General features: G+C 41.4%; 1 pseudogene; it reads right to left on the bottom strand.

Moving 5' to 3' along the window:
* Positions 1–1,156: 1,156 nt before the first annotated feature.
* Positions 1,157–1,605, bottom strand: LOC144824583 (stress-associated endoplasmic reticulum protein 1 pseudogene; annotated as a pseudogene).
* Between the last annotated feature and the right edge of the window lie 11,202 nt (positions 1,606–12,807).

Genomic DNA, 12,807 nt, shown 5'->3' on the forward strand with positions numbered 1-12,807 from the left:
AAAAGGATAACATTCCTTTTGGGGAATTTCTAAGGTTACGGCGTAACTGCACAACCTTGGAAGATTTTTATTACCATGCAGAAATTATGGATAAAAAATTACGTGCGAGAGGATATCCAAGAAAACTTGTAAAACAATCCCTTAAACGGGCAAAATTTTATGATAGAGATCATCTGTAGAAAAATGGACAAAAAGAAAACTAATAAGGTTCAGGACAGGATTGTTTTTGTTAGTCAGTACTCTGGTCTAAGCAACAAAATTAAAAATATAGTGAACCGCAATTGGAAAATCATTAACAACGGTCTAACAATACCTTTACCCAAACCGCTTTTTTCATTCAGGCGGAATAAGACAATTAGAAATGCCCTAGTGAGTACGTACAAAAATCCTGCTAGTAGTTTCCAAACAACTCTGACTGAAAACAAAAAAGCCATAGGGAATTATAAGTGTGGCACATGCTCCATCCGCCCAAATTGTATAGAGACCAAGACACTAACCTTTAATGGAAAAGTACTGATTCCGAAAAGTCTAAATAACTGTAGAATTAAGAGCGTGGTTTACCTGCTTGTCTGCCCTTGTGGCTTAGGCTACGTAGGGGAGACGGGTAGGGAGCTTCGCATCAGACTATTAATTTCATTGCACTCCAACAATTGAGCTCACGATTTAATTATAAAACATTATAAAAGTGGCAATTTGACGCAGGAGGAAAAGCATACAGAAATAAAGAGGTAGCAATTTTGTTTGGGGAAAGAGGATTAAAAAACAGACAGGCATCCTGGATAATCAAGCCACCATTTTGGAAAGGTCCAAGTCAAAAATAAGGGGACAAACATTTGAGACTTTGGACAACAGAACACATTTCTCATTGAGAGAAACTGTCAATACTATAAAGTTTCTGTAGGTTTTGTTTTTGCTCATGTAGGTTTTGAATTAAAATAATTGCAAGCCGAGTCGCCAACGCAGCAGAGGAAGTGCGTGGGAGGGGCTTCCTCAGTAAAACTTAAAAAAGAAACTCTTTCCCATTGGTAACATGAGATGATACATTTGGCCCCACATCAAACATTTGTCTCTTGAATGGCAGTCTACCGAGATGGTCTTTAGTTTCGCTAACAAAGGAGGCTAGTAATGCGCCCATCCCAGTTTGTGCAGTTTTAAATGGGAAAGCATGGTTATAAGTCATGGCAGAAGGGGATAACAGTTCTTCGCTGCATTGAGGTTTCTTTCATCATTGGTTTATTCCAAGACCTTGAGCAGGGTATCCTTGGAAAGGGGCAGGATACATCTCAGAATTCCTTGTTTTCGACTGCCAGCAGGTGGGACAGAGGATGAATCAAACAGGGGACAACGGAACACCTCAACCTCCCAATCGGATGCTCTGGATCAGCTGAAATATTGCTGAGCCACAAACCACAAAGACAAACAGGGCAATCAGCCAAGGACCAACAGGGGCTTTTTCCTCAGGCAGCTGTTTCGCCTGTGGCCTGGGCCGAGCTCCCCTCTGAGTGATGTTCTTGCTGTGCTTCTCGTTCGCCACCTTCATGCGCTGCACCGCAGACATGGTTGCACTCCGTCCCCTCTTGTGCCCTGCTCAGCCCTCCTACCACTGCCACTGCCCCGACACTGACACCTCACCTCCTCCCCCTCCCGAGCCTGGCACCGAAGTCCAAGCAAACACTCCGCGTGCTAGGGCCGCCGCCATCAGACTATTAGAACATAGATCATCTGTAAAAAACAAAAAAGAGAACGCGCCTCTCACTGACCATTTCCAAAAATATAACCATGACTGTAATCAATTCACTTGGTTTATTTTGGAAAAAGTATATGTTAGCAGGAGAGGAGGTAATTTAGAAGCATTAAGGAAGACACGAGAACAATGGTTCATGTGCTATCTTGACACAATAGACAAAGGCCTCAATTCCAGAGAAGAATGGATGAAGTTGGTAGCTAGCCAGTAAAACTGTTAACTCTGGAATTTTATCAGAACCTGACCAAAAAGAAACACATTGTGTTTTGACAATCATCCCTTACTTCAAAACAAAACACAGCCCATAACATTTGGTGGCAAGTTATTGGCTTCATAGGCCAAACTAATCTTAATGAAGGTGATAAATAAGAATACAGTTAGCAAACTATAATGGGACATGCGAGTTTCTTTTATAGCCAAAATATAGAGGTGTACCCGAGAATGGATACTAAAGGGCAAGCTCGAGGTTATAATGACCAAAAATGTATCTGCCAGTATTAGGTGGGGTTTAGGTCGCAACAGACAAACGAATAAATATAAGCTAGAGTAGGCATAATGGGTTAAGGGTTAAATACATGTGGATCCCGGACATAATATACTAATTTGGCAGTGATCAAATAAAGAAATAAAGAAATAAGTAGGTATAGAGTCCCTAAGTTGTGGCAATGAAACGTTTTTTAATTGAATAAACTCATAAGTAGGAAATATTCATTATTTAGTTGTAAAGTATCCATTGGCCAATTCCCGATATGTAAGCGAGGTTCGCAACGCGGTATTAATTACTGCCATAGTGAGGCAGTCGGGATATCACTTAAGGATTAAAATTTTCAATATGGAAGTGAGGCTTGACACTCACAACAACTAGTGCCAGAGGGAGGCTTGAAACCCGCCGCTTCCCACGTTTCAAACCGAGGCTTGGAACGCGGAAACACAACACAGCGCGGGCTGTATCGAGCTTTCACACACAATGGACAAATAAGCACGAAAGAAACAATTCCCACCTGTAAATACTCAGGACTAACCAATGGGGGCTGAGAATAAGCTGTTTAAAAAGACACCTATAGACGTAATAAACCGAGCAGTTTTTCGGTGGCAGACGGTTTGTGCTGCAGATGCTTTGGGTGTGGAGGAGAGTTTCCGAGTGATACCAGGGTAAGGAGGAATAAAACTCTCTATTGAGTAGATTATTAAGAGTATAACCAGTGGGTATGGGATAAAGCAGTGACATGAATTGTGTATATTTATGTCTTTACTTATATAGAACCATAGGATCGGACAGAAGTCGTAATCCACCCCATGGATGCCATTGCGGAATTTTTATTGGGTAAGGATAATGTGCGAGCTCGAGTCTTACTATGGTCATATATTGTTATGCCCACCATGAGTAAATTCCCTGTCTCCCTCCCCGACAGATGATATTGCCAGGGCATTATTTCCTGAGGCTGGAGTCTATTCTAACTGCTGGTGCAACGCCCCGCCCTCCCGAGATTAAGAAGAGATCAAACTGGGAAGTTGTTTTTAAAGTAGGTATAGTAGCAATATCACAAGGCTAGGTTTAACAATAAAGAGAGGACGATGTATGGTAAAGATAAAAGCCTATTGTTACATTTTCCCCTAGAAAATACGAAGGGAGATCACAGGCGGTGAAGGGTCTGTCATAGAGAAAAACTACAGGACCTAAAGGTAAATGCTCTATAATGCCCAGAAAACAGCGTAATAAGTGTGGTTACAATGTATAATAGACAATAGTAACAACATAATCCACTTATGTTACAGAATTAACGCATAAATAGGATGTCTGTACACTTAAACAACATAGGATCAAGAGAAACACAGAAAAGGAACATGCAATAAGGTAACTATAGACCAAAATACATTTCGAATATAGGGTGTTACAACCCAGAGGGGGGAGGATTATTTATATACATGTGTAATATCCCCATAAGGATGATGTAGGGTTTCCAGAATATAGTTCTACAAGCCCATATATGAGAACTGGACAAGTATGAATATAGAGAGATGTTGACATGACAACTGTTGAATAATGTTTACCCTGTATAGAATGGCACATGTTACTGGTGTAAAACATGTACTGCACCCAAGTATAACCATGATCAGTCACCGGTGCAGAAAATGCATACGTGAGCAAGATAGGATTAAGGACCTCCTGTTAATATACTCAGATAAGAATGAGGTATTCAGAGTTATAAACCGAATGTTTATGATGTAAGATCACAGGAATGTGGCATCAATGCATGATATTTATGGAAATATGTTTATCTACAGGATTTTTATAAAGTGGCAACCATCCAGTGCCTTTTTATTGGAGAAACCTATTATTCTGTGTTGATAAAGATGGTATATTACAGTGAAAAGCCATCGAAACGCGTCGACGCCTAAATCTGCACAATCAAGTGACCAAGTCTATCCTGCAGACAAGACAAATTAGGCGGGTCCAGGATAAGCCTTTCTTGAATTTTGGTTTTTTTCCTATGATAAATTTAAACGTCTGTGTTTGTCTCTCCTCTTCTTTCCCCTTTTTTTGTAGTGGATACACTATGATAATAGGTTGTTGTCTGGAAAACAGTATGTGTGTAATAGATTTATGAACTTCAGATGAACATTGTGGTGATGATACTGTGTATGTTGTTAATGAAATTATAACTTGTTTTTATGAAATGTAATATTTATGACGTTTTTTTACCAAAAAATAAAAAAGTGATTTTTTATAAAGATTTCTCTGTTTGTGTATCACAAGTATTAGAGACCACTGCTAATACATGGGCTTACTATGGTGTATGCAAGATAGCATATGATTTTATCTTAAGTGTTGTCCGCCAAGGGATCCTTTCTTTTTTACCATCTGAAAGGTGCCTAGAAGTCCAGAACCTATGGTCTTAAATAGGTGGACTATGCCTGTCTTATCAGACATGTTAAAGATACGATTTACCATTTCTGCAAATTGGATAGGGCAGTTTGTATGGATAAGCGACTGTATCTCTGCCGAAGACCCTGCGATCTGGAGATCAAAAGTCTTTCTAGCGGAGGCAATGGGCACAGACTTCTGTAAAAGCATGGCTTTCATTCTGCTTAGAGCATCAAACTGTATTAAAGAAACATTCAGTGATGGCCATAATGGCACCTTCCTGACTGTATGTGTCGGTGGAAATAATACTTGCATACAACATGTAACCCTGGAGCTCACGGTTAATAGATGTGCGATGCCCGGGAGCATTCTGCTGCAGCCTTGACTGTTCAGTATCAAGTAACTCCCATGTCAAAGTAGCCTGAATGCTGTAGTAATCAGTGCACCCCTCAAGTGACAGGACACGTTCACTACAGAACCATTACAAGCCCCGTGCAGCATTATATCCTGACATATGAGTGATCCACTTAAAGCGTTCTCACAGTTCTTACCACTCAGAAACACTTCTCGGTCCCCACTCCGGCATCAACATCTGTATGGTAATTTCCATGATTCCTTAATGTATTCCTTACCGATTTTATCATATCTGCCTGCTTGCTTTTGTTCGAGGCAATACTGAAACGGAAAAGTTGTAACCGGTAGAGTTTTCTGGCCATGGATTAGCCATTCTGTGGACTGTGATTCTGTCACTATAAGTGCTAATCTATCCTGTTTTTCGATACACAGCATTGGATATTTTGCTCCCCTTTGTGCCATTTCTATCTTTTTATCTGTTAGATTGTATTCAGAAAACAGCGATATGCTGTTGATAAAATGCCAAGGCACATAGCCTGCACGCAAAGATTGCAGTGTCCAGCTTAACAACATAATAGAACGTAATTGAGATTGCCCTTGTTGTAAAATGGCCAAATTTAGTTCTGGTATGTCTATTGCAGAAGATACAATGTTGCCTAAGGAATATATCCTGGAGGTCAATGTACTTAATCCATTGTCTACCACTGCTATAGATGTTTCCAGATTTATACGGTCTATCTCACCCAGTCTCTCTGCGGCCTCTTGTTGGGATATTTTCCATATTTCATTGTAGACACAATAAATGAAACGTTTCTGACGTGGCTTCCTGGGACCTAGTAAAAAATCCACATCCTGCGACAGTAAGGATAAGTGTTGTTTCACCTGTGTGAGTGTTGAGGTTTTTAGCCAATCAAGGCACAACTTCCCAACACAGTAGGATGTCACTACCCCTGGATGTTCTCTCTATACATTACATGGATATGGCCTATGGATACTAAACCCTTCGGTTTTATCCTTGAATCTTGCCTGACAACTATTGGTGTCTGTGGGCCAAATCAACCATTTCATCCAATCGGGTCTGATGTAGTGTATTGCATTGTATGATGTAACCTCTTTTTGTGATGTTATGTTACCCTCGGTGTGTGGTGGAGTTGGTTGCCGAGGTGTGTTCAAGTCTTTGTTCTTGGCTAGTCTAATTTAAGACGTTTGTTGCACTGTCTCATTCAAAAACATGATCTGTTGAGGGATAAGGCATGCTCTAAACAAAGCTTCTGTTTCCTAAACTTGCCATTCTTTAGTACCCCAGACTGTTTTTAAGTCTATGGTGTCTTTCCATAAGTGGCAACCTTGTGCAGACAACTGGGTAATAAAGGAAGCAGAGTAAATCTGTTTGGTAACATATTTTTCTGTGCTGATGTTGGTGCAACCTTATTATAATATGAGGCTGGTTGAGACATATTAAAAAACTAAAAATATGGAAACGTTTGTGTAAATGTTTTTAAACTGCCTTTTGGCGGTGGTGGACAATGTTCCCACTGGTGGTATGTGAACACATTTCTAGGATTAGCAGGTTTATGCAGAAAGTGATGACCATAGTGTTGATAACAGTACATTGTTTCCAAATCGGGTGTGCTTTCCAATGTTTTACTATTAGAAAACGCAGCAGATGGTTCCAAATCAGACAACATGTTATTTACAGTTTCAAAGTCCCAATCATCGGAAAATGTACTTCAGGTAATTATATCATTCAATGATAAAATAAATTAGGAATTCTTAAAAGTTTGGTTGGACCAAATATATCGAAATCAACATGGTCCAAACTATACCATCGGGTATTGGAACTGCTTTAATGTTAACTGATGACTAGTCTCTTTGTTCTCGAAGAGATGATTGATGTGGTTAAAATTAAATTCACCTTTTGAACTGCAGAGCTTTGTCGAAGGTATTATCCATTAATAAGCATACTAAAGACTATTACTATGCCTTTCCAGAAAAGAAAGAAAACTATCCCGGTTATTACCCATAGTTCTATCCGAGGTGATACCAGGTAAGTCTTTTTAAGAAAGTTCAGAAAGTCTTTAACTTGATGCTTGCTTGATTGTTGGGCTGGCATCGTTTCAGGTTCACTTGGATCCAAAGAAAACGTAGCAAAGTTTGTGAAGTAGCCAGAAGCAGTTCGATCAATTGTTGGTATTGCATCAGGATTTGTGGAATTCGTAGTTTGTTCATGTTGAGGCAGGTTGATGAAGACATCAGTATTTGGTCAAATTGAAATTTGTCTTTCACTTTCATTTTGAATTTGAACTTCAGGTTCAAGAGGAACGAGTTACATAGCATTATTGTATAGTCCATCATTCCGTGCCGGCGACTCTTCGAATGTGATGAGTCTTTCCTTTTGAACTTCTTGAATTGAGAGGAGGGCGTCTGCTACTTTGGAGTCCATGTGGCCTACTACTCAGTATCGGTCACATAGTGTGGTTTGATTAGGTCCATTGAGACAAATCTTTTCTCCTTTTTTCCTCTCCACAACCGAATTTCCCTTGGGATGGTACTAAGAGGACTACCGCAATGCTACACCCAATGCTACACCCAATCCTCACAAACCCAAAAGCTAAACGCAGGGCCCTGGTCAGAATGCAATGTGCTAATTGTGTATGTCCCTATAAAGGCTCGCAAAACTTTTATAACAGTTCGAGCGTCAGCCGAGCATTGGGGCCAGACCCATAGGATTCTTGAGAAAGAATCCACTTCAACCATGATATACCTGTAAACCCCATCTCTTTGTAAGGGGCTGCAGTGGTCCAAGTAAACGCACGCTAGTGGTTTGTCAGATATTAATAAGCATATCATCTGCTGGCAGATGTCGCATTTCAAGACATAGGGCCAGATGTAGGAAAGCCATTACCGGTCGGTAACGGCCGAAATCGGCCGCTACCGACCGGTAATAGGCTTTTCCTATGTAGGTGGCAAATTTACAGATTCGGTATTTACCTAATCATTATTTACCGATTCGGTATTTACCGAATCGGTAAATGAAATGTAGGAAGCACTTTGAAGAGTGCTTCTGTGCTTACAGGATTCGTTATTTACCACCAGCTATTAGTTGGTGGTAAATAACGAATACCTTTACACCTGTGCCATGCGACAGACATACATGCCCTCAGGGCATGTATGTGTGCCACATGTGCACACAAGCACTATTGAGGGGTGCAACAGGGTGTCAAAGTGGCACCCTGCCACCCTTGACTCTTTCCCTATTTTACCGAATTGGTAATTACCGATTTGGTAATTGAAATTTATTCCTATGGGCCTCCAGGCCCATAGGAATGAATGGCAATTACTGAATCGGTAATTACCGAATCTTAACGATTCAGTAATTTTTACTGATTTTTTATCTACATAGTATTTACCGATTCGAAAATACCGAATCAGTAAAATTCGGTATTTTCGAATCGGTAAATTTAAATAACCTATATCTAGCCCTTAGTCTTTAGTCTGCTTTGTTAATCCAGGCCACCAATAGCGTTATTTCAATAAAGAAGCAGTCGCAGTCACTCCTGCATGTGTAGAACCTAACCCTTCCTGTGCTGCTAGAATTAAACCTAACCTACTTTATATGTTTGGAATTACTCTGTCCCCCACTCCAGGAATCTGAGCAAATGGAATGTTATTGGCATCTAACTTGTAGGAGTACTTGAGTGGAAACCTTTTTGGTACTGCTTTGCTGTTTTTGCGTGAAGCAATGACAGCCACCATAATCTCACCGTCTATTCTCGTTTTAGAACCAGTGATTGCAGCTATAGAAGCCATGCGTACAGCCCCCTTTGCGGCTTCAATGTGAATGCCATAACGCTCATTACTCAGTGTATGTATCACGTGAGCCCTCAGTAGTTCCGTTTTCAACTCTACTACCTGTTCCAATAGCAATTTATGCTTAATTGTGCCACATTTTGCGTCCTTGAACCCGTTTTGAACCTAGTGCTGCAAGTATTCATTATATGACTGTACACAGTAAAATGAATTGCACATAATTATTGTGGGGAATTATTGATCCGTATTTACCAGTGCCAGTATCAAGACTTTTAACTCTGCCAGCTGTGCCATGCAGTCTCCTAGAGATTGCGTTTTTGTGCAACTTGGGTGGAACTTTCCATCCCGCATGCGACCTTTAACGATTACGCATGCCGCGCTATATTGTTGTTTACTTCCTATGTTATGTAATGTTATGTTATTCAGCACTTGTAGCGTGCACGGATACTCAGGCGTGACCAGGCGCGAGAACCAACTACAGGAGACAGGAGAAGCTGCGTTAGGAGAAGTTGAGATTTAGTTAAAAAGCAAGGTCTTTAACTGCTTTTTAAAAAGTATGAGATCCGGAGTGTTTCGCAGTTCATATGGGAGGGCATTCCATGCTGGCTGCCTTGGAGGATAGAGAGCTGCCCCCTTTTGAGCAAGGCAGACATGGGGGATAACTGCTAGGCATTGTGCTGCTGATCTCAGATGTCTTTGGGGCTCACAGAAGTCAAAGCGTCTCCTCAGATATGGCGGCTCAGATTTGTATAAGGCGCCATGAGCAAGGGTGAGGGCCTTGAACAAAACGCGTTGCACCACAGGGAGCCAATGCAAATGCCGGAGATGTTGCCTTGTACTTGATCTGCCAGGGATGCCCAACAACACTCTAGCTGCTGCGTTTTGAATAGTTTGCAGCTGTTCTAACTGGTATCCGGGAAGGCCAACATATAAAGCATTGGCGTAATGAATGCGTGCCAAATTGAGCACACAGGTCACCATTTCCTTAGCCGATTTGGGCAGCAATGGCAGAAATTTTCTCGGTGATTTGAGTGTGCCGAAGCACACTCCAGACAGTTTTTTTATCTGCAGTGAGAATCTGAGGTCCTCACTAAACCAGAACCCCAGATTCTACATCGGATTGCCAATAGAGTTCAGCCTGAGGTAGTCTGCAGGCCATAAGTCTTCTCTAAAATTGGGAGAAAAAGACCCATAAAGAAGAACCTCGGACTTGTGAAATGAAATGAAATGAAATTAAATTAAATGAAAGGTGGGTCTTCTATAGCGCAACTGTCACTCCTACCGGAGTCTCCTGGCGCTGTAAATAACAAGATTCTGTTGTATAGAACAAGACCTAGATAAGGTCTAGACAGCAGGCATCAGATATTCAAAAGATCCATGTCTTTAATGCTTTTCTGAGCTGCCCCTCCTGTTCAATTACTCTAAGTTCCCTTGGCATACAGTTCCAGGCCTTTGCTCCCAGTACAGAAGCTGATCTCCCGCCTCTAGTGACCAGTTTGAAGCTCGGCACCTTGAGCAGGCTTGCAGCACTAGATCTCAAAGTTCTTACGGTAGTATAAGGCCTGAATCTTGCTGAGAGATATATCGGGTCCAGATGACGATGTGCTCTAAAAGTCATCAATAATAGTTTAAACAGAATTATTTTATGGACTGGAAGCCAGTGGAGAGTCTTAAGTGCAGCAGAGGCCCTACACGGCAGCCCTAGAACCAGTCTACTAGAACAGCTCTAGAACCAGTCTACTAGAACCAGTCTAGCTATAGCGTGCTGGACTACCTGTAGTCTCCCCAGGATAGTTGTATTGATTCCTGCAAGGAGACTATTACAGTGGTCCAGCCGCGATAGTATGAGAGCCACTGCCACTGTTTTCTTGGCAGCGGAATCAGATTGAAAAACTTTCTCAGGGTTCTTATAAGCCAGAAACAGGTACCGGTTGTCTTCAGGACATGTGGTTTAAAAGAAAGGGAGGAGTCAAACCACACGCCTAGATTTTTTGCAACCTTTACCGTTGATGAGGGGCTATGGTATCATCTGGCCACCAGTCCTTTGGTTGAAAAAAGTTGTTTTTGCCGATGGGTAGAATTTCTGTTTTGTCAGTATTACAGCAGAGATGGTTATCTTTCATCCATTTTATAACTCCTGTGAAACAAGATTTGAAATTTTCTTCCGTATCGGTAGAATTCTTGTCTAATGACAGGATCAATAAGTATCATCATTGTATGATGTGATTTCAATCCCATAGGTCAAAATCAACGAGATGAGAGGGGCCATGTATATATTAAATCAGAGTGGACTTAAAGAAGCCCCCTGTGGTATGCCGGTAGAAACGGCACATGCTGGTGAGCGAAAAGCTCCCAGCAAATTCACCTGCTTCCTATTTGACAGGAAAGATGTAATCCATGCCAATGCGGAATTGGATATGCCACAAGCTCTCAATCTGGCTATCAAGATGTTATGTGAGATGGAATCAAACGCGGCAGACAAGTCTAAAAGAATCAAGACTGCCTTCTTGCCGTCGTCCGTTATGAATTTAATGGTATCCGATATCTCGAGTAAAGCAAACTCAGTCGAGTGTTTTGGTCGGAAACCGGATTGGCGGGGATGGAAGATCTGTGTAGACTCAGAGTACCTGGAAAGTTCTTTGTATACAATTCTCTCTGTGAGCTAACCTAAAATTGGTAAGAGATATATGGGCCTGTAATTAGAGAGATTAGAGGGATCGATGTTTAATTTGTTTTTCAATGGTTTCACTGTGGCAAATTTCCATTCATCCGGTACACTACAGTTAGAGAGTGATGAATTCAGCATGTTATTGATCACTGGGTTCACAATATCAATGACATGGTGTAGTAAAGTCGTGGTGGCAGGCGTCCAATGGAGAGACCGATTTGCAGGCCAGGGTCGCCTCCTTGGTCTAGGAGAGCGTGGTCATTTGAAAGGATTGAAGGCCAGATCTACCATCTCCATTTTCTGACACCTGTCCCTCAATGGACTCGTAGTAGTCATGAATTACGAAGTTCTTTTGGATAGCCTTGATCTTATCTTCAAAGTATATTGCGATTTCATTGCATAACTTCTGAGAGGGAGGAATTTCTACTTGTAAACCTTTGGGATCTGTGAAAGATTTTACAATTGTGAAGTTTTCTTTTTGATTATGTTTTGCCAGAGTTATTTTATTATGAAAATATTCTTTTTTTGCTGATGTAATGGCTGAATGGTATATTTTCCTAAACTTTTTAAAGATCTGTAGGTTAGATGCATTGTATCCCTTTCTCCATCTGCGTTCCAACTGTTTAGACTGCAGATGAAGTTCTTCCAGTTCTTTTGAGAACCAAGGGTCGTTATGAATTTTACTTTTGCTCAATCTGACCGTACGCTCAGGCGGGGCCAATTATTCGCCTATAGACAATATCCAACTATGGAACCGGCGAGAATCCTCTCCCAGTTTTCCTGTAAGTATTGGAACCTTGTCTTGGGTGACTGTATGCAGGGAGGGATTAGTGGCTAGACTGTGCCATTCCTTCCTTGAGGCCCCTACTTCAATCTTCCTCGCCCCACTATCCATATTAGGGATTGAGAGAGCTAACGGAATGAAGCTATGGTCAGACCTGTGGAATTGGATTTCCTGTCTGGAGTGAGCTAAAGTTGGTACAATCAGCATCCAGGGTATGCCCTGCTCTGTGTGTTGGTCCCTGGACCATTTGTTTCATGCCCAGCAAATTGACTGTTTCCAGGAAAGATGTAACCCCTGGACTATCACAGCATTCTAAGTGCAGATTGACATCACCAAGTAGCGTAAAATTTGCATATCTGAGCATAGCTTCGCTAAGAGCCTCTCCGAGTGAGTCAAAAAATGCCTTACTATTGCCTGGATGGTGATATATCAATGCCCCAGAAAAAGAGAAGGAGTTATTAATAGTACAGCAGAAGCCCATGTGTTCTGCTCCTTTAAGTCCTCATTGCTTTTGAGCTGAGCCCTTCCAAGCCAGCTAAAAATGGCTGAGAGACAGTTTTTGGCTAAGTCTAGGGACACGT

This window comes from Lissotriton helveticus, chromosome 3_1 (genome assembly GCF_964261635.1).
Source record: "Lissotriton helveticus chromosome 3_1, aLisHel1.1, whole genome shotgun sequence".
Taxonomy (NCBI): Eukaryota; Metazoa; Chordata; class Amphibia; order Caudata; family Salamandridae; genus Lissotriton; species Lissotriton helveticus.